This window comes from Bos mutus, chromosome 18 (assembly GCF_027580195.1).
Source record: "Bos mutus isolate GX-2022 chromosome 18, NWIPB_WYAK_1.1, whole genome shotgun sequence".
Taxonomy (NCBI): Eukaryota; Metazoa; Chordata; class Mammalia; order Artiodactyla; family Bovidae; genus Bos; species Bos mutus.
Window position 1 is genome coordinate 12,523,995 of NC_091634.1, and position 16,950 is coordinate 12,540,944.

Here is a 16,950-nt window from a genome sequence, read left to right on the forward strand (position 1 = left end):
GGTGTAATATTTAAAATCGTTCTGCTGCTGCTGCTGCTGCTAAGTTGCTTCAGTCGTGTCTGACTCTGTGCGACCCCATAGACGGCAGCCCACCAGGCCCCGCCATCCCTGGGATTCTCCAGGCAAGAATACTGGAGTGGGTTGCCATTTCCTCCTCCAACGCATGAAAGTGAAAAGTGAAAGTGAAGTCGCTCAGTCGTGTCCGACTCTTAGCGACCCCATGGACTGCAGCCTACCAGGCTCCTCCATCCATGGCATTTTCCAGGCAAGAGTACTGGAGTGGGGTGCCATTGCCTTCTCCCTAAAATCATTCTAGTGTTTGCAAAATACTTTAAAGTTTACAAAATATTCATTCACCTCTGAAACACTTGTTGAGCCTCTGGTGTGTACCAAGCATGTTCTAGACACCTGGGGTCAAATGCTTCAAAGTAGTTAAGACCATTTCTGTGGTGGTCATGTCCTTCAAAAGCTATCCCATTTCAAATTATTTGATTTTTTAAAGTATTTGTTTAATTTTTAAAAAACTTTGGCCACCCTGCGAGGCAAGTGGGATATTTGTTCCCTGACCAGGAATTGAACCCATGCCCTCCTGCAGTGGAAGTGTAGAGTTTTATCTACTGGACCGCCAGGGAAGTCACAAATTATTTTATAAAGAACAAATCCTATATTAATAAACCAGTTATCACTGACAAACACACTGCTGTCTACACATTACTTTGTTATTTAGTGAGCTCAGTACTTTACAATATGCAAAAGACTTTGCCTCTTATAAATAATCTGATTATTCAAAAGCATACAGCAATTTACATCTTTCCAATTATAAAGTATTTTACAGTTTTAAGAGCACTTGATGATTACAAAACAATTCAACTTGTATGGATCACTTCACATTAAAAAAAATTTGCCTTTAGAAAACCTATGTAATGTTTACAGAGTATATTGCAGTACACAGAATTTCTTGCTGTTTACAGAACATTTTGTACTTTTTAAAGTACTTCTAAACTTACAAAGCACTTTAACATTTACAAAGATTCTACTTATGTACATAGGATACAGCACAGATAAACACTGGGTGGTTTACAAAGTATTTCATAACAGATAGCAATATTTCTGTCTACAAAATACTTCAGCAGAGTACATTACTGCAAAGTGATTTTTCATTTTACAAAGTACATATGTCAATAATTCTTTTGTATTGCTCACAAAGAAGTTGCCATTCACAAAGGGCTTTATTTCTGAAATGGAGTGGGACTCTATGGTCATTCCCCATGATGTCCTCTGACTGCCTTTTGTCTCTGGAAAAAACTTTCACCAAAGAATAAGTTTAATCAGAAAGTGAGAAAATGCAGAAGCAGAGAAAAGCAGTCAAACAGGACAAAACAATAATAGTTTAGTCATTAAGCAAAATCAAGGACTTAGTTCCTACTCAAGGGCTATAGATAACATTCTAAGCCATATTCTGTGAACTGTCTTACAGATATTAAAACCTGCACTGCGTGGACGAAGTTAACTACACGATGACCAGACTGCGGCCATGACTTAAACTGCCATGATTCCAAGAACAGACCTCAAGAAAATGGGAACAAACTCACCCTGGAACTGAAGATTAATTGTACTTGAAAGAATCAAGACGATGCTGGTCTGATCACTGATGACCAATTTCAAGATGACTTTGAGAGGACTTCTCTGGTGGTACAGTAGGTAAGAATCCACCTGCCAGTGCTGAAGACTCCACGTGCTGTGGAGCAAGCAAGCCTGTGCGCCACAACTGCTGAGCCTGTGTGCCTAGACCCTGTGTTCCAAATTAAGAGAAGCCACCAGTGAGGGGCCCGCCCACCACAAGGAAGAGTAGCACCCACTCGCCACAACTAGAGAAAGCCGGTGCAAAGCAACGGAGACCCACACAACCAAAAATAAATAAATAAACGTAGTGTTAAAAAACCTTAAAAAAAGACTGTCAGAGCTGACTGTGTTTTTCTGCATGCAGCCCCCTCTCTCAATCTATAAAAGCTCTTGCCCACAGATTGTTGAGGGGGAGGGGGACAGGAGGTTAGCCTCCCCCTATTCCCAGTTGCCAGCATGCAAAATAAAGCCAACTTGCCTTCCAACCAACTTTACTTCTTTATTGGCTTTTGAGCAGCAAGCAGCCAGACCCCTTTCAGTTACATTTCTACCTACAGACACATGGACACAGAACAGTAACTGGATGATAAATAGGACTTCCCTTTCGTTCAAACGGTAAAGAATCTGCCTACAGTGCAGGAGACCAGGGTTCGATCCCTGGGTCAGGAAGATCCTCTGGAGGAGAGAATGGCAATCCACTCCCTTGGAGAATCCCGTAGATAAGAGAAGCCTGGCAAGCTACAGCCTGTGCGGTCGCAAAGAGACGGATATGACTGAGCAACTAACACACACAACTTGATGACAGCAAAAATTTCCGAAACACTTAAACAGGCATGGTGCTGAGGCTGGAATTAGGCAAGCCAGCAGGGAGATGTCCCTGCCTCATTGGAACGGACACCAACTTGGGGAGAAAAGAAATAAATAAGATGCTGGCAGCCAGTGATGTGAGCTATGACAAGAAGCCCAAATGGCTAGGATAGGAAGTAAATAAGTGGGGGGAGTTCATTTGGAGCAAAGCTTTTCAGTGACCAAGAGCTGAAAAACTCCTTTCCCAAGCAACTGGACACGTATAACCTTTCTGCTGACACAGTCATCATGCTTGGCTCTTAAAATAACTTTGGGAGGTGAGCAGGTATCATAAACTAGTCTTGACTCTGGGAGATGTTATCCAGTCCATTTCAGATGTTAGAAGACTGAGAACTAAAACATGAGGTGGACATCTAATGTCTTAAAGAAGACCAATTTGGAGCTTTGGATTCAGATTCCTTACCAAAATGAGCTAGAATTAAACATCCAAGGAATGTCCATGTAGGACTTTTATTTCCACAACACTTAATGTGCTCACTAAGAAGTGGGTATTTGTGCTCGTTAAGTAGTGGTATCTGGGACATGACTTTTGGTCCATTTAATTAGCCTGTGGCATAGAAATGAGTCAACTCTTTTTTTTTTTTTTTTTTTGGCTGTGCCACCTAGCATGCAGGATCTTAGTTCCCCAGCTAGGAATCAAGTGGAAGTGTGGAGTCTTAACAAGTGGACCACCAGGGAAGAACCAGAAATGACTCTACTACAAATGTTCCAACTCACTAGCTTTTCTAAGGACTTCTTGGAAGCCTGCTCCTTGTCACTGAGGTTTTTTGAGACTTACCTCATCCAGAGAAGTGAAACCAGTCACCTCAGATTGGGACTTGAACCTGGCCAAAATCCAGTTGGGACTTGAACACCCACAGCAGGAACTCAAACCTGGCCAAAACCTGGTTTTCCATGCATTTGATTTCAGGACTTAATGAAGCTCAGGTTCTTTGTGTCTCAGCATAGAAGGAATTCAGCTAGAAGCAAGGTGATAGGCAAGAAGTAGATTTATTAATATAGGACACCTGTAAGAGATGCAAGCAGGAAGGTGAGGTGGCTCTACCCCAAAGATTAAGTGGGCTACAATTTAAAGTCAAAGGAAAGTGGGGAGGGGAAAGGACTGCCTTCTTTGAACTGACATCAGGCTTACATCACTAGCTCCTTTTTCATGTTGGGCAGGAGAGTGTCTGACCCTCCAAGGTCAAACTAGGATTATCATAGCACTTATTCAAATCAGTAGAAGGCTGATGATATTTTTCGTTCACCTAATGGCCTGGGACATAGCTCATGCTTTTATTTATGGCTTTATAGTTAAGCAAGCCTGCTTTGTACCATGACATTCTGATAGCTTTCTAGTGTGAGTGTGTGCTTTGTCGCTTAGTCATGTCCAACTCTTTGCAACCCCGTGGACTGTATCCCTCCAAGTTCCTCTGTCCGTGGAATTTTCCAGGCAAGAATACTGGAGCAGGTTGCCATTTCCTACTCTAGGGGATCTTCCCAACCCAAGGATTGAACCTGCATCTTTTGGGTCTGCATTTTTGTGTCTGCACTAGCAGGCCGATTCTTTACCCTGTGCCACTTGGGAAGCTTTCTTGAGGATATCTTTTACTTACAGTGGTCTCCCAGAATGTCCTAGGATTGACTGGTTTGATCTCTTTGCTGTCCAAGGGAGTCTCAAGAGTCCTGCAACACCATCAGTTCAGTTCAGTTCAGTCGCTCAGTTGTGTCTGACTCTTTGCAACCCCATGAACCGCAGCACACCAGGCCTCCCTGTCCATCACCAACTCCCGGAGTCCACCCAAACTCATGTCCATTGTGTCAATGATGCCATCCAACCATCTCATCTTCTGTCGTCCCCTTCTCCTCCTGCCCTCAATCTTTCCCAGCATCAGGGTCTTTTCAAATGAGTCAGCTCTTCGCATCAGGTGGCCAAAATATTGGAGTTTCAGCTTCAACATCAATACCTCCAATGAACACCCAGGACTGATCTCCTTTAGGATGGACTGGTTGGATCTCCTCGCTGTCCAAGGGACTCTCAAGAGTCTTCTCCAACACCACAGTTCAAAAGCATCAATTCCTTGAAGCTCAGCTTTCTTTATATTCCAACTCTCAAATCCATACATGACCACTGGAAAAACCATAGCCTTGACTAGATGGACCTTTGTTGGCAAAGGAATGTCTCTGCTTTTTAATATGCTATCTAGGTTGGTCATAACCTTCCTTCCAAGGAGCAAGTGTCTTTTAATTTCATGGCTGCAGTCACCATCTGCAGTGATTTTGGAGCCCCAAAAAATAAAGTCAGCCACTGTTTCCCCATCTATTTGCCATGAAGTGATGGGACTGGATACCATGATCTTCGTTTTCTGAATGTTGAGCTTTGAGCCAACTTTTTCAGTCTCCTCTTTCACTTTCATCAAGAAGCTTTTTAGTTCTTCTTCACTTTCTTCCATAAGGGTGGTGTCATCTGCATATCTGAGGTTATTGATATTTCTCCCGGCGATCTTGATTCCAGCTTCTGCTTCCTCCAGCCCAGTGTTTCTCATGATGTACTCTGTATATAAGTTAAATAAACAGGGTAACAATATACAGCCTTGACATACTCCTTTTCCTATTTGGAACCAGTCTGTTGTTCCATGTCCAGTTCTAACTGTTGCTTCCTGACCTGCATACAGATTTCTCAAGAGGCAGGTCAGGTGGTCTGGTATCCCTATCTCTTTCAGAATTTTCCAGTTTATTGTGATCCACACAGTCAAAGGCTTTGGCATAGTCAAGAAAGCAGAAATAGATGTTTTTCTGGAACTCTCTTGCTTTTTCAATGATCCAGCAGATGTTGGCAATTTGATCCCTGGTTCCTCTGCCTTTTCTAAAACCAGCTTGAACATCTGGAAGTTCATGGTTCACATATTGCTGAAGCCTGGCTTGGAGAATTTTGAGCATTACTTTACTAGCGTGTGAGATGAGTGCAATTGTGCGGTAGTTTGAGCATTCTTTGGTGTTATCTTTCTTTGGGATTGGAATGAAAATGGACCTTTTCCAGTCCTGAGGCCACTGCTGAGTTTTCCAAATTTGCTGCCATATTGCACGCAGCACTTCCACAGCATCATCTTTTAGGGTTTGAAATAGCTCAACTGGAACTCCATCACCTCCACCACAGTTGGAAAAAAAAACTTCTCCAACACCATAGCTCTCGGTTCAGATACTGCTGAAGCCTAGCCTGGAGGATTTTGAGGATAACCTTGCTAGCATGTGAACTGTGTGCAATTGCATGGCAGTTTGAACATTCAGTTCATTCAAGGACACCTGGGTTTTCTCCCAGGCTTTCTTTTAGAAGGAGACTTGGGGTAACTCTCCTAGAATCTTCTCTCTACCCCAAGCTCAGTCCTTCATGACATCCCTACTGTGAGAAGTTAAACATCTTCTCCCTCTGCCACTCCCTGGATGAGGAAGAGACATGTGAGGCAGATTCCGATTTTAGTCTCACCTCTGGAGTTGTGCTGATCACATCTACCTTCCACACCACCAAGGGGGTGGGCAGACCACCTAAGCCACCCCTCCAGTCCAATTCCTGTATGCCACAACGAAAGATCCCGCACAGGGCAAGTAAGGCCGGATGCAATAAGGTCAAATAAATAATTAAAATGTAACCGCAAACAAGTACAATTGTACAGGTTCATTCATTAAACATTTTTTTCCCAGTTTTCCTTTGCTCTTTTCAAAAAAAAAAACACCCCCCCCCCACCATAAAGTCAACAGCTTACCAAGCCCAGGTGAGCATGCCCTCTTTGTTAAAAGACTCTTTCTGTTGAGCTGAGGTGGACTCTGAAAGAGGCTGACGACCATCCCACAAGGGTGAAGGCAATGCATGTTGTTCACCAAGAACGGATCACACCTAGGGAGTAAATCTAATAATACCATGCAGCACATTTCCTCCTCATTGGCTTAAATGTTTTTGATCCTAAATAAGTCCTTGGCTTTCCTTTTACAAACCTGAAGCCTCTGCTGAAGCTTCCCTCCCACCCCCGAAGAGAGAGAGGAAGGGAGGGAGAGAGGGCTGGGGAAGGTGAGAGGCTCAAAGATGAGAGAGAGAGCCCCTGATCCTAAGAGTCTGAGATCGAGTATGGGTCTTCTAGAACGTTCTAGAACAGGTCAGCTAAGATGGTAGCCCCTCTTCAGGGCAATACTTTGGCCACCTGATGCGAAGAGCTGACTCATTGGAAAAGACCCTGATGCTGGGAAAGATTGAAGGCAGGAGGAGAAGGGGACGACAGAGGATGAGATGGTTGGATGGCATCACCGACTCAATGGACATGAATTTGGGTAAACTCCGGGAGTTGGTGATGGACAGGGAGGCCTGGCGTGCTGTGGTTCATAGGGTCTCAAAGAGTCGGACACGACTGAGCGACTGAACTGAACTGAACTTTAGAGCAAATTCGTGACAGCCGTAGAGGCGCAGAAAGGCCAGAAGGATGTGTCTGGAGCCCCGCCCTCTCATCCCACCCCCGCGCGCCCCGGGTCCCTCATCTGCCGCCAGTCGGCCTTGCAGTTGCAGCCCTTGTCCCGCAGGGGGAGCACCAGCCCCAAAGGTGACCAGCTCCGGGAGCAGAGCCGCGCGCGCTATCAATTCACGCACTCGGCCACTGGCGAGACCTGTCCGACCGGGTCACCCCACTACCACCTGAGAATCAGCTCTCTCCTGCCAATGCCAGATCTGTGGGTGGATGGCTGGGTGAATGATGAAGGGGCCAGCCTCGCCAAGGTTAGCGTTTGTTTTGTTTCCAAAAGAAACACTTTCAACAGCAGTAACCAGAACTGAGGTTATGCAATCAGAGGTCTGGCCAAGTGGGGAATGGGTGAAGGTGGTGGGGATGGAGAACGGGAGGGAGTGGGGAGGAGGGCGGAGAAAGGGAGGATGGGGAAAGAAGGGGGACGCTGCTTTCAGCCCCCCAGTTCTGGCCTCTCCCCTAGAACTCTTCCCTAGCCTGTTGTCTTTTTAATTGTCTTTAACTGAGTATTTATTGAGTCGCCTCTCAAGGGGTGGGGACACTTCAAAGACTGAGACGGTTCAGTGGGAGCAGCACCTGCCTGGGAACAGTGACAGTCAAGAATCATTTCCCAGCCCCAAATCCACCCATGGGTCAGGCACCAGACAACCAGGACAGCCCCCATGACCCAAAGCCCAGTCCTACACTGCTGACTCTGTCCTGCCTCTCCCAGTGAAGACGCAGGTCTGCGCGTTCCTCTCATTCCTTTCTGCCTCTCGACCAGCGCTGCTGTCTTTTCCTATGGCCCTGTGCGTGGGGCCTCACGTTCCTGGGGATGTGGCCAACATTCAGTTTTTCTAGTATGGCATTGACCTCTCTGTGTTATCCCTCAGTCACCTCATCAGTTGGAATCCTGTGAGTACAAATGAGACAACCCCCAGAGGCTGGGGAATCTTGTCACAGTGCTGAGCCTGTCCATCACTCCAGGCCTGGGGGTGGGGGGACAGGAACGCCCAGGCTCAGGTGACCTGCGGGGCAGAGCAGTGAGCAGCAGGGGCTGAGCCACAGAGGTGAGTTTGATCATGACCCTGCCATCATCCAGCACTGTGAATTTGAACGAGTTTCTTAAGCTCTCTGTCCCACTTTCTCCATCCAGAAGCCTTTAAGTGAGTTAATATATGGAGCATGGGGCGTCTAGTGGCCTGTGGGGAGTGTGATACATGGGTGAGGTGTCATTACTGATCGACAGGGGTTTAGTGAGCACATATGTATTAGTCATTCAGTCACGTCCAACTCTTTGCAGCCCCATGGACTATAGCCTGCAAGGTTCCTCTGTCCATGGAATTCTCCAGGCAAGAATACTGGAGTGGGTTGCCATTCCCTTCTCCAGTGGATCTTCCCCAACCAGGGATCAAACCCAGGTCTCCTGCCTTGCAGGCAGATTCTTTACCATCTTTACCTTCCCAGGGAAGTTTAGTGAGCACATGTGACATGTTAACGTAGGCACAAGGGCTCTAGCAAATAACACGAAAATCCACGTCTCTCTCCCTCTCCTCAGGGAATTGTTAACTTCTAGACTGACTTAAAGCAGACAGCATACGGAATATACAAGAGGACCTCTGCCAGCGATAAACCAAGCAAATTAAATGAGGAAACAGGATCGTTAGTGACTGGCAGGGGCTGCTTCACACTGGGTGATCAGAGAGGGCTTCTTGGAGGAGGTGACTTCTGAGAGTTGGCCATGGGAAGCCGTGGGGAGATGTGTTCCTAGCAGAAGGAGTGGCAGAAACAATGGCCTTGAGGTGAGAACGAGCTTGACAAATTCCAGGAGCTATCAGACGTTGCCTCTGACAATGAGTCCTTCTACCCAAGGGACAGCTCTGAGAGGAGAGGGACTCACTGATTTTTGTTGTTGTTGTTATTGTGATTATTGGCTTTGTTTCCCATGGATCCTTCATCCTCCAGAACTGCCTGGCACATAATAGGGTTCATAATAACCATGCATGCATGATAAGTCTCTTCCGTCATGTCCAACTCTTTGTGACCGTATGGACTGGAACCTGCCAGGTTCCTCTGTCTATGGGATTCTGCAGGCAAGAATATTGGAGTGGGTTGCCATGCCCTCCTCCTCCAGGGGATCTTCCCAACCCAGGGATTGAGCGTACATCTTTTATGTCTCCTGCATTGGCAGGTGGGTTCTTTACCACCAGCACTACGTAGGAAACCCTCATAATAACCACGTGTGAAATAAATAAGAATTGGCGGTCCAGTGGTTAAGACTCCCTGCTTCACTGCAGGTGGCATCATTTCGATCCCTGGTCCAGGAACTAAGATCCCATGTGCCTAAAACACACACACACACACACAGCTGTATCTTCCAGGGATCCATAATACTTGCGCATCATTTCTCCAGGTGGGCATGATGTCCACGTTGCACAATCATTTCAGGGCATCCATGGTCTCTTGCTATCAATCTTTGGATTCCAGGTAAAGAACCCCCTCTTTTCTCCAAATTTGGAGGGCCCACATCCTTAGGGACTTCCCAAGTGGCGCTAGTGGTAAAGAACCCGCCTGCCAATGCAGGAGACATAAGAGATGCAGGTTTGATCCCTGGGTTGGGAAGATCCCCTGGAAGAGGGCGTGGCAACCCACTCCAATAGTCTTGCCTAGAGAATTCCATGGACAGAAGAGCCTGGAAGGCTACAGTTCGTGGGGTTGCACAGAGTTGGACACGACTGAACCGACTTAGCATGCACGCGAGCCAATCCTTAGAGTCCCCAGCTATTTCTCTCTTGGGAGTGGAGGTATTGAAACAAGGGCCTGGAGCCAGGTTGCCTGGGCACTGCCTCCTGGCTACTAGCTGGTAACCCTGAGAAGTGACTTTATGCCTCTGCATGCCCTCATCTCCCTGTCCATAAAATGGAGATAATATCTGCAGTTACCACATAGGGTTGTTATGAGACCAGGTGAGAAATGTGCAAAGGATTATGAACATGCGTGGGAGATAGTACAAAGTATTAGCTGAAATCATCATCAGGGCTCATTACTGGGATTAAAAGATTAGGTGTGTCAGAGCCTGACACCCAAGACAGACTAGAAAAATACTGACTGAGCTGGCTGCTCACAAGGCTCGGTCAGGTTGCCTACCTTTTTGATTAGTTTGTATCTCTCCTCTCTGTTGCGCCTGTTTCTACCTCAGGCAGATCTGTGTCCTTCATTGGACTGTCTCTCCTTTTCTTTCTGTCTCTCTGTCCCTCTCTCAGACTCTGAATCCCAGTCCTTCTGTATTTCTCTGGCTTTCTTCTCCAAATCTCTGTTTCTTCCTTCTCTAGATCCTTCCTGTCCTTTCTGTCTTTACCTCTGTCTGCAACGGTCTTCGTCCCTGTCTACACATCTCTGAGTATGTGTCTCTCTCCAGCTCTAACTCCCCTCTTCTCTGTGTGTCTCTCTCCATCTCTGGCTCTGTCCTCCCCCTCTGTGTCTTGTGTCATCTTCTGATGCTTCTTTTCCTGTGTCCCTGCGTGCATGTGCGCTCAGTTGTGTCCAACTCTTTGCGACCCCATGGGCTGTAGCCCTTCAGTCTTCTCTGTCCATGGGATTCTCCAGGCAAGAATACTGGAGTGGATTGCCAAATCCTCCTCCAGGGAATCTTCCCGACCCAGGGATCGAACTCGAATCTCCTGTGGCTCCTGCATTGGCAGGTGGATACTTTACCACTGTGCTATCAAGTTTCTCTGTGTCCTAATCATTCGCTCCCACCTCCCTGCCTCATCCCCGCCCCCCACTTCTCTCTTTTCATCTCTCTGACACTTTACTCTTTCTCTCACTCTCCTTGGCTCTTTTACTCTCTCTCATCCTCTCACTCCCTCACTGTCCCCTCTCTGCCCACTGCCCCTCTTTCTTTCTCTTGCCTTCTGTTGCTCTGAAATCGCTCTCCCTTCTTAATTAAGCGTGGGGTTTTTGCTTGTTTGTTTTTGTATTTTTGCCCAGCTAAATCCCCATCTGGCTCACTTCCTACAGGAGGGAATAAGATGGAGCTGATTATGTAACCATTCGTTATGAATTCAAAGGGCTGAGGGAGGAGGAGGCGGCTGGGAAGGAAAATTTTTTTCCTTCTCACCTTTCTTAGCCCACGCCTTTGTCCTCAACCCATCAACCTGGCCTCAGACACGCCTCTCTCAGCTCCACAGAAATCAGATTATTGGCCCCCTCACCTGGAGACAACCAGAGACTAAACAGTACACAGACTGGAGGGAGTGGAGGGTGGGGGAGACTCTGAGGCTGCAGGCGAAAGAGTTTCCCACGAAAGACAGGCAGGCACTCAGGCACTCCTCTGGCCCCTAGGAAAGGTACAAAATCACAGAAACAAGGTGTGGATGGAAATTTTGGGGAACCATCCAGTGCAGCTGGCTGAGATCAGGGACATCCATTTTCTGAGACCAGAGACCGAGACCTCTGAGGACAGAAGGAGGGAGGCCTGGCTCCTCTCCACCCCACTGGTTTGGGGCTTCAACAAGGGAGAAAATGTTTTGCTATTTACCCCCTTCCTGGGCTTCCCTGGTGGCCTAGCCAGTAAAGAATCTGCCAGCAATGCAGGAGACCTGGGTTCAATCCCTGGGTCAGAAAGATCCCATGGAGAAGGAAATGGCAACCCACTCCAGTAGTCCTGCCTGGAGAATCCCAGGGACCGAGGAGCGTGGTGGGCTACAGCCCATGAGGTTGCAAGAGTCGGACACAACTGAGCAACTAACACACTGGAGATTCTTGGCCAGCATGCTGCTGCTGAAAATTCTGGAGGTCACTGCTGCCACCCACCAGAGGAATATATCAGGCACCTTATCCTCCCAACAACTATGGTTAAGCAAACACCTCACTCACAATCATTACTTCTTGCCCCTTGTGATACACACCATCTGGCCCCATCCGTTTCCCCCCATGCCCAGTGCAGCCCAGGGAAAGGAACCCTAGGCAAGTTGCCAGTGGAAGAGACTTCCTGAGGACCAAACTGGTGCGCTAATCCTAACCCTGCCCCTTGAGAGCCCAGGGACCTTGGGCGAGTCTCAGTTTGTTCAAGTGTGTAATGGGGATGACTGCAAAGACGTGAAGATCCATGGGACTGTGAAAGTAAAAAACTTGGCACGGAGGCTTCCCTGGCAGTCCAGGGGTTAAGAATCTGCCTTGCAATGCAGGGGATGCAGGTTGGATCCCTGGTCAGGGAATTGAGATCTCACATGCCTCACAGCGACTAAGCCCATGAGCTGCAACTACTGAGGCCCTCACTGCAACTAGAGTCCACGTGCTGCAGGGAAATTTTCTGCATGGCACAACAAAGATCCCGCATGCCACAACTAAGATGCAATGTAACCAAATCAACCAATAAATAAAACAACTTAGCACAAAGCTGGCGCTGAGAAGAGGCTCAGGAACATGCCAAGTCCCACTGTTCTTTTCTGCCTCCCCTGCTGGTCCAGCACCCAGCTGACAGTCCATGCTGTTGTCTGTCCACTACCTGCCATCAGCCCCAGTCTACGCTCAGCCCTGCTCTAGCCATCAGCCCCACTTATGGCAAAATCCTCCCCAAGGACAGATTTGAAAGTGCTGAGGATAGGTTGCTAAGTGATAGTTATGACACCATACTCATAGATTTCAGTACATTTAATCCATACAACAACTTTTTGAGGGAGTTTTGGTTTTTTTTTTTTTTAATGGCTGCACCACTTGTCTTGTGGGATCTTAATTCCCCAACCAGGGATCGAACCCAGACCCCAGCAAGAGCCAATTCCAAGACCACCAGGGAAGTCTCAGGGAGGTACTTTTATTGGTATTCTCATTTTTCAGAAATGAAAACAGAGATACAAAGAAATGAGGTGTCTTGTTCAAGATCACATGCACCAGGAAAGTTGCAGAGATGGGACTTCCTTGGCCGTCCAGTGTTTAAGATTCTGCCCTTCCAAAGTAGGGAGTGTGGGTTCAATCCCTGGTCAAAGAACTAAGATCCCATATGCCTTGTGGCACAGCAAAGAAAAGAAAGAATGTTGTAGAGGCCGGACTTGAACCTGGTTCTTCCTGACTCTACAGATCCTGGGACTCAGCTTCCAAAACTCGGACTGTTCTAAAACCTAGAAGAGTGAAAGTGTCAGTCTTTCGGTCATGTCTGAATTTTTGTGACCCCAGTGGATTGTAGCCTGCCAGGCTCCTCTGTCCATGGGATTCTCCAGGCAAGAATACTAGAGTGGATTGCCACTCCCTCCTCCAAGGGATCTTCCCAACTCAGGGATCGAACCTGGGTCTCCCACATCGCAGACAGATTTTTTACTGTCTGAGCCATGAGGGAAGCTCTCCATGCTCTCAGAGAATAAAGTTGGAGTGTGTGGACATGAATGAGGAGGGGACTGAAGGGACAAAGTGGAGAGAATCGCCTCATGAGCTTGGCACTCAATGGTCATTCAGAGGAAGGACTAGAAGTTATATAAACTCCACAGCATGGCAAGCTCCCAAGTGAGATCCAACCCCCAGGAAATTTAATCTGAAGGTGTTCGGGTTACCGAAGAAGCTGAGTCCCAGGATCTTTGTAGCCAGGGCCCATGGCCAAGGTCAATTCCTTCTTCCTGGTTACATGGAGATCTGAGAGGGCTACACCCTCTTCCTGTTTACCACGTGTCCATCCTGGTGACCTTTACATTCTGGAAGCACATGAACAAAATCGTCAAGATACCCCAAAGTATCTGTCTCTGCTATGTCTGGCACTGGGACCCCACTCCCCATCCCAGTCTTTCATAATGAGGAGTGCATTAGCTAGATATCAACTCTGCTCTTTGCAGAGTGTTTTCCTTTTGTTTTGTTATCAACCTCGAGTCAGTCCCTGTGGTAGACACTGTTAGTTGTTCCTCTAATTTCTTCCCTCCTTTCTTTGGTGATAGAGCATTAAATCTGATCATCCAAAATGTGTATTTCTCTGGTGTCCAATGGTTAAGACTCCACCCTGCGAATGCAGAGGGTGTGTGTTTGATCCTGGTCTAGGGACTAAGATCCCATATACTGTACAGTGTGACCAAAAAATTAAAAAAAAAACCTTCTTATCTTTTAGGACTTCCCTGGTGGTCCAGTGGTTAAGACTCCAAGCTCCTAATGCAAAGGCTTGGGCTCAATGCCCTAAGATCCCATTTGCCACTTGGCCAAAGGAAAGAAATGAAAAGAAAAAAGATCCAAAATAAAGACTATATTTCCCAGACTCCCTTGCAGCTAGGCAGACACTGAGACTGGGAGCAAATAAGATCTGAGGGCGAGCCATGTCTACCACTTCCAGGTTGTGCCTTCCATTCCAGTACAGTGTCCCATCACCCCACTGGTTGGAACACAGACCCAGCACATGAGCTGGTAAGCCATCTTCAACCATGAGGACCAGGGCAATGCACTGGGAAACCATGCCGCTAAAGCAGAAGAGATCTACTTTCTTGGTACTGGAACTGCCATATCAACCTCTGAATGCTTGCACTCAGATTGACACTTTGGAGACAAACTGATATTTTTCTGAAGCCACTGTTGTTTTGAGGTCTCTGATACAATCAGATACAACATCCTGTCCTCTTATGACTTCCTAATTGAACACTCCTCCCAGCCAAAAGTCTATAGGAACTAACCTCACAGAGACTTGACAGTCTCAAATTCATCACCAACTGCCCATGTATCAATTTCAAAAAGCCCTCTCTCTCCATGGTGGTTCAATCAACCTTTCTTTCTTCAGTCTATCATTCAGTCATTCTTTCAACTATTCACATCCAACCAGGCAATTATTTCAAATTCTAGTTATGCACCCTTCCAAAAGCATCTATCCTTTAATCCTTTGTCCTCTGATACATTCATCCATCCCTCGTTCCTACCGTGCATCCATTTAACCATCCATTCACTCTTCCATCACTGTGTCCTCTCATCCACTTATCAATACAGTTATTTATTCATCCTTCGTTCACTAGCACATTCAACTTTTCACCCATTTGCCTTCTTCCCACTTATTTATCCATTGATCCATTCTCATCCAATGTTTCCTCTTTCTGTTTGTCCCATCTATTAATTTTTCTTTCCATCATTCTATCATGCCTCCTTCCATTCAGTCCTTACTTTCATCCATATTTACCAGTTTCAGTTCAGTTCAGTTCAGTTCGGTTGCTCCGTCATGTCCGACTCTTTGCAACCCCATGAATCGTAGCACACCAGGCCTCCCTGTCCATCACCAACACCCGGAGTTCACTCAAACTCACGTCCATCAAGTCGGTGATGCCATCCAGCCATCTCATCCTCTGTCGTCCCCTTCTCCTCCTGCCCCCAATCCCTCCCAGCATCAGAGTCTTTTCCAATGAGTCAACTCTTCACATGAGGTGGCCAAAGTACTGGAGTTTCAGCTTTAGCATCATTCCTTCCAAAGAAATCCCAGGGCTGATCTCCTTCAGAATGGACTGGTTGGATCTCCTTGCAGTCCAAGGGACTCTCAAGAGTCTTCTCCAACACCACAGTTCAAAAGCATCAATTCTTCACTGCTCAGCCTTCTTCACAGTCCAACTCTCACATCCATACATGACCACAGGAAAAACCATAGCCTTGACTAGACGAACCTTTGTTGCCAAAGTAATGTCTCTGCTTTTGAATATGCTATCTAGGTTGGTCATAACTTTCCTTCCAAAGAGTAAGCGTCTTTTAATTTCATGGCTGCAGTCACCATCTACAGTGATTTTGGAGCCCAAAAAAATAAAGTCTGACACTGTTTCCACTGTTTCCCCATCTATTTCCCATGAAATGATGGGACCAGATGCCATGATCTTCATTTCTGAATGTTGAGCTTTAAGCCCACCAGTTTGGACCCTTCTAAACACCCACTTCCCCTCTATCCATGTCATCCTCATCAGGAGATTCCACACTGGTTGATGCATTTTCACTTCCTCCTAGTATAACTTTTTCAATACCTGCTCTATTAATTTTTTTTAAGGAAACGAGAGGTTGGGATCTGGTCTCCTTGTCCAACTGAAGAAGAAAAGGGGAAAGGAGGAGAGAACAATAACTGGGCCCTTATGGGGAAAGAAAATAGCAGGAAGCCTCAGGGATGGACTTCCATGCAGTTCTAGATTTTGTTATATTTAGAATTGAGTACTTACATTTTCTGGGTGCTTACATATTATTTAAAATTTTTTGAGATTCCAGTTTTTCATTACTGTTGTATAAAAATACATTTGACTTTTGTATGTTGACATTATAGTCTGTGATCTTGCAAAATACACTTATTAGCTCCAGTTTCTTGTGTAGTTGAGGGTTTTCTACAGAGACATTCATATCATCTGTAAATAAGGATAGTTGTATTTCTTCCTTTTCAATCTATATGATTTTTTTCTTGCCTTATTGCACAAAGTAGACACAGGTATGTGAAAAGATGCTGAGCACCACTAATCATCAGAGAAATGTGTATCAAAATCACAATGAGATATCACATTACATCTGTCAGAATGACTATCATCAAAAAGTCTACAAATAACAAATGTTAGAGGGGATGTGAAGAAAAGAGAACCCTTGTATACTGTTGGTGGGAAAACAGTGTGGAGGTTCCTAAAAAACCTGAAAAATAGAACTACTATAGGGCCCAGCAGTCCCACTCCACGGGCATGCATTGAAAGAAGATGAAAATACTCATTTGAAAAGACATATGCATCCCAGTGTTCACAGCAGCATTATTTATAATAGCCAAGAGATGTAAGCAACCTAAGTGGCCATCAACAGATGAATGGATAAAGAAGATGTGGCATATATATACAATAGAATATTACTGAGCCTTAAAAAGAATGAAATTCTGCCATTTCAACAATATAAATGGACCTAGAAGGTATTATACTTAGTGAAGTAAGTCAAAGACAAACACTCTTTGATATCACTTTTATGTGAAATCTAAACATAAAACAAATAAATAAGCATAACAAAACACAGACTCACAGATACAGAGAACAGAGTAGTAGTT

General features: G+C 46.1%; 2 long non-coding RNA genes across 3 annotated transcripts in view; both read right to left on the minus strand.

The window, feature by feature from the left end:
• Window positions 1-705: 705 nt before the first annotated feature.
• On the minus strand, window positions 706-4,304 carry LOC138991768 (uncharacterized). Its single transcript, XR_011467658.1, has 2 exons — window positions 3,269-4,304; window positions 706-1,792 (listed from the first exon to the last, which is right to left on the minus strand). It is a non-coding gene; the product is annotated as an uncharacterized lncRNA (long non-coding RNA).
• Window positions 4,305-4,345: 41 nt separating this feature from the next.
• LOC138991767 (uncharacterized) overlaps window positions 4,346-16,950 on the minus strand; it is a 57,307-nt gene continuing 44,702 nt past the window's right edge. Inside the window, exon 9 of one of the 2 annotated variants that reach the window (XR_011467654.1) lies at window positions 4,346-6,361. This is a non-coding gene — a long non-coding RNA (uncharacterized lncRNA). Of the gene's footprint in view, window positions 6,362-9,185; window positions 13,637-16,950 lie in introns of those variants that run through there. The other variant, XR_011467655.1, reaches the window with a different exon arrangement.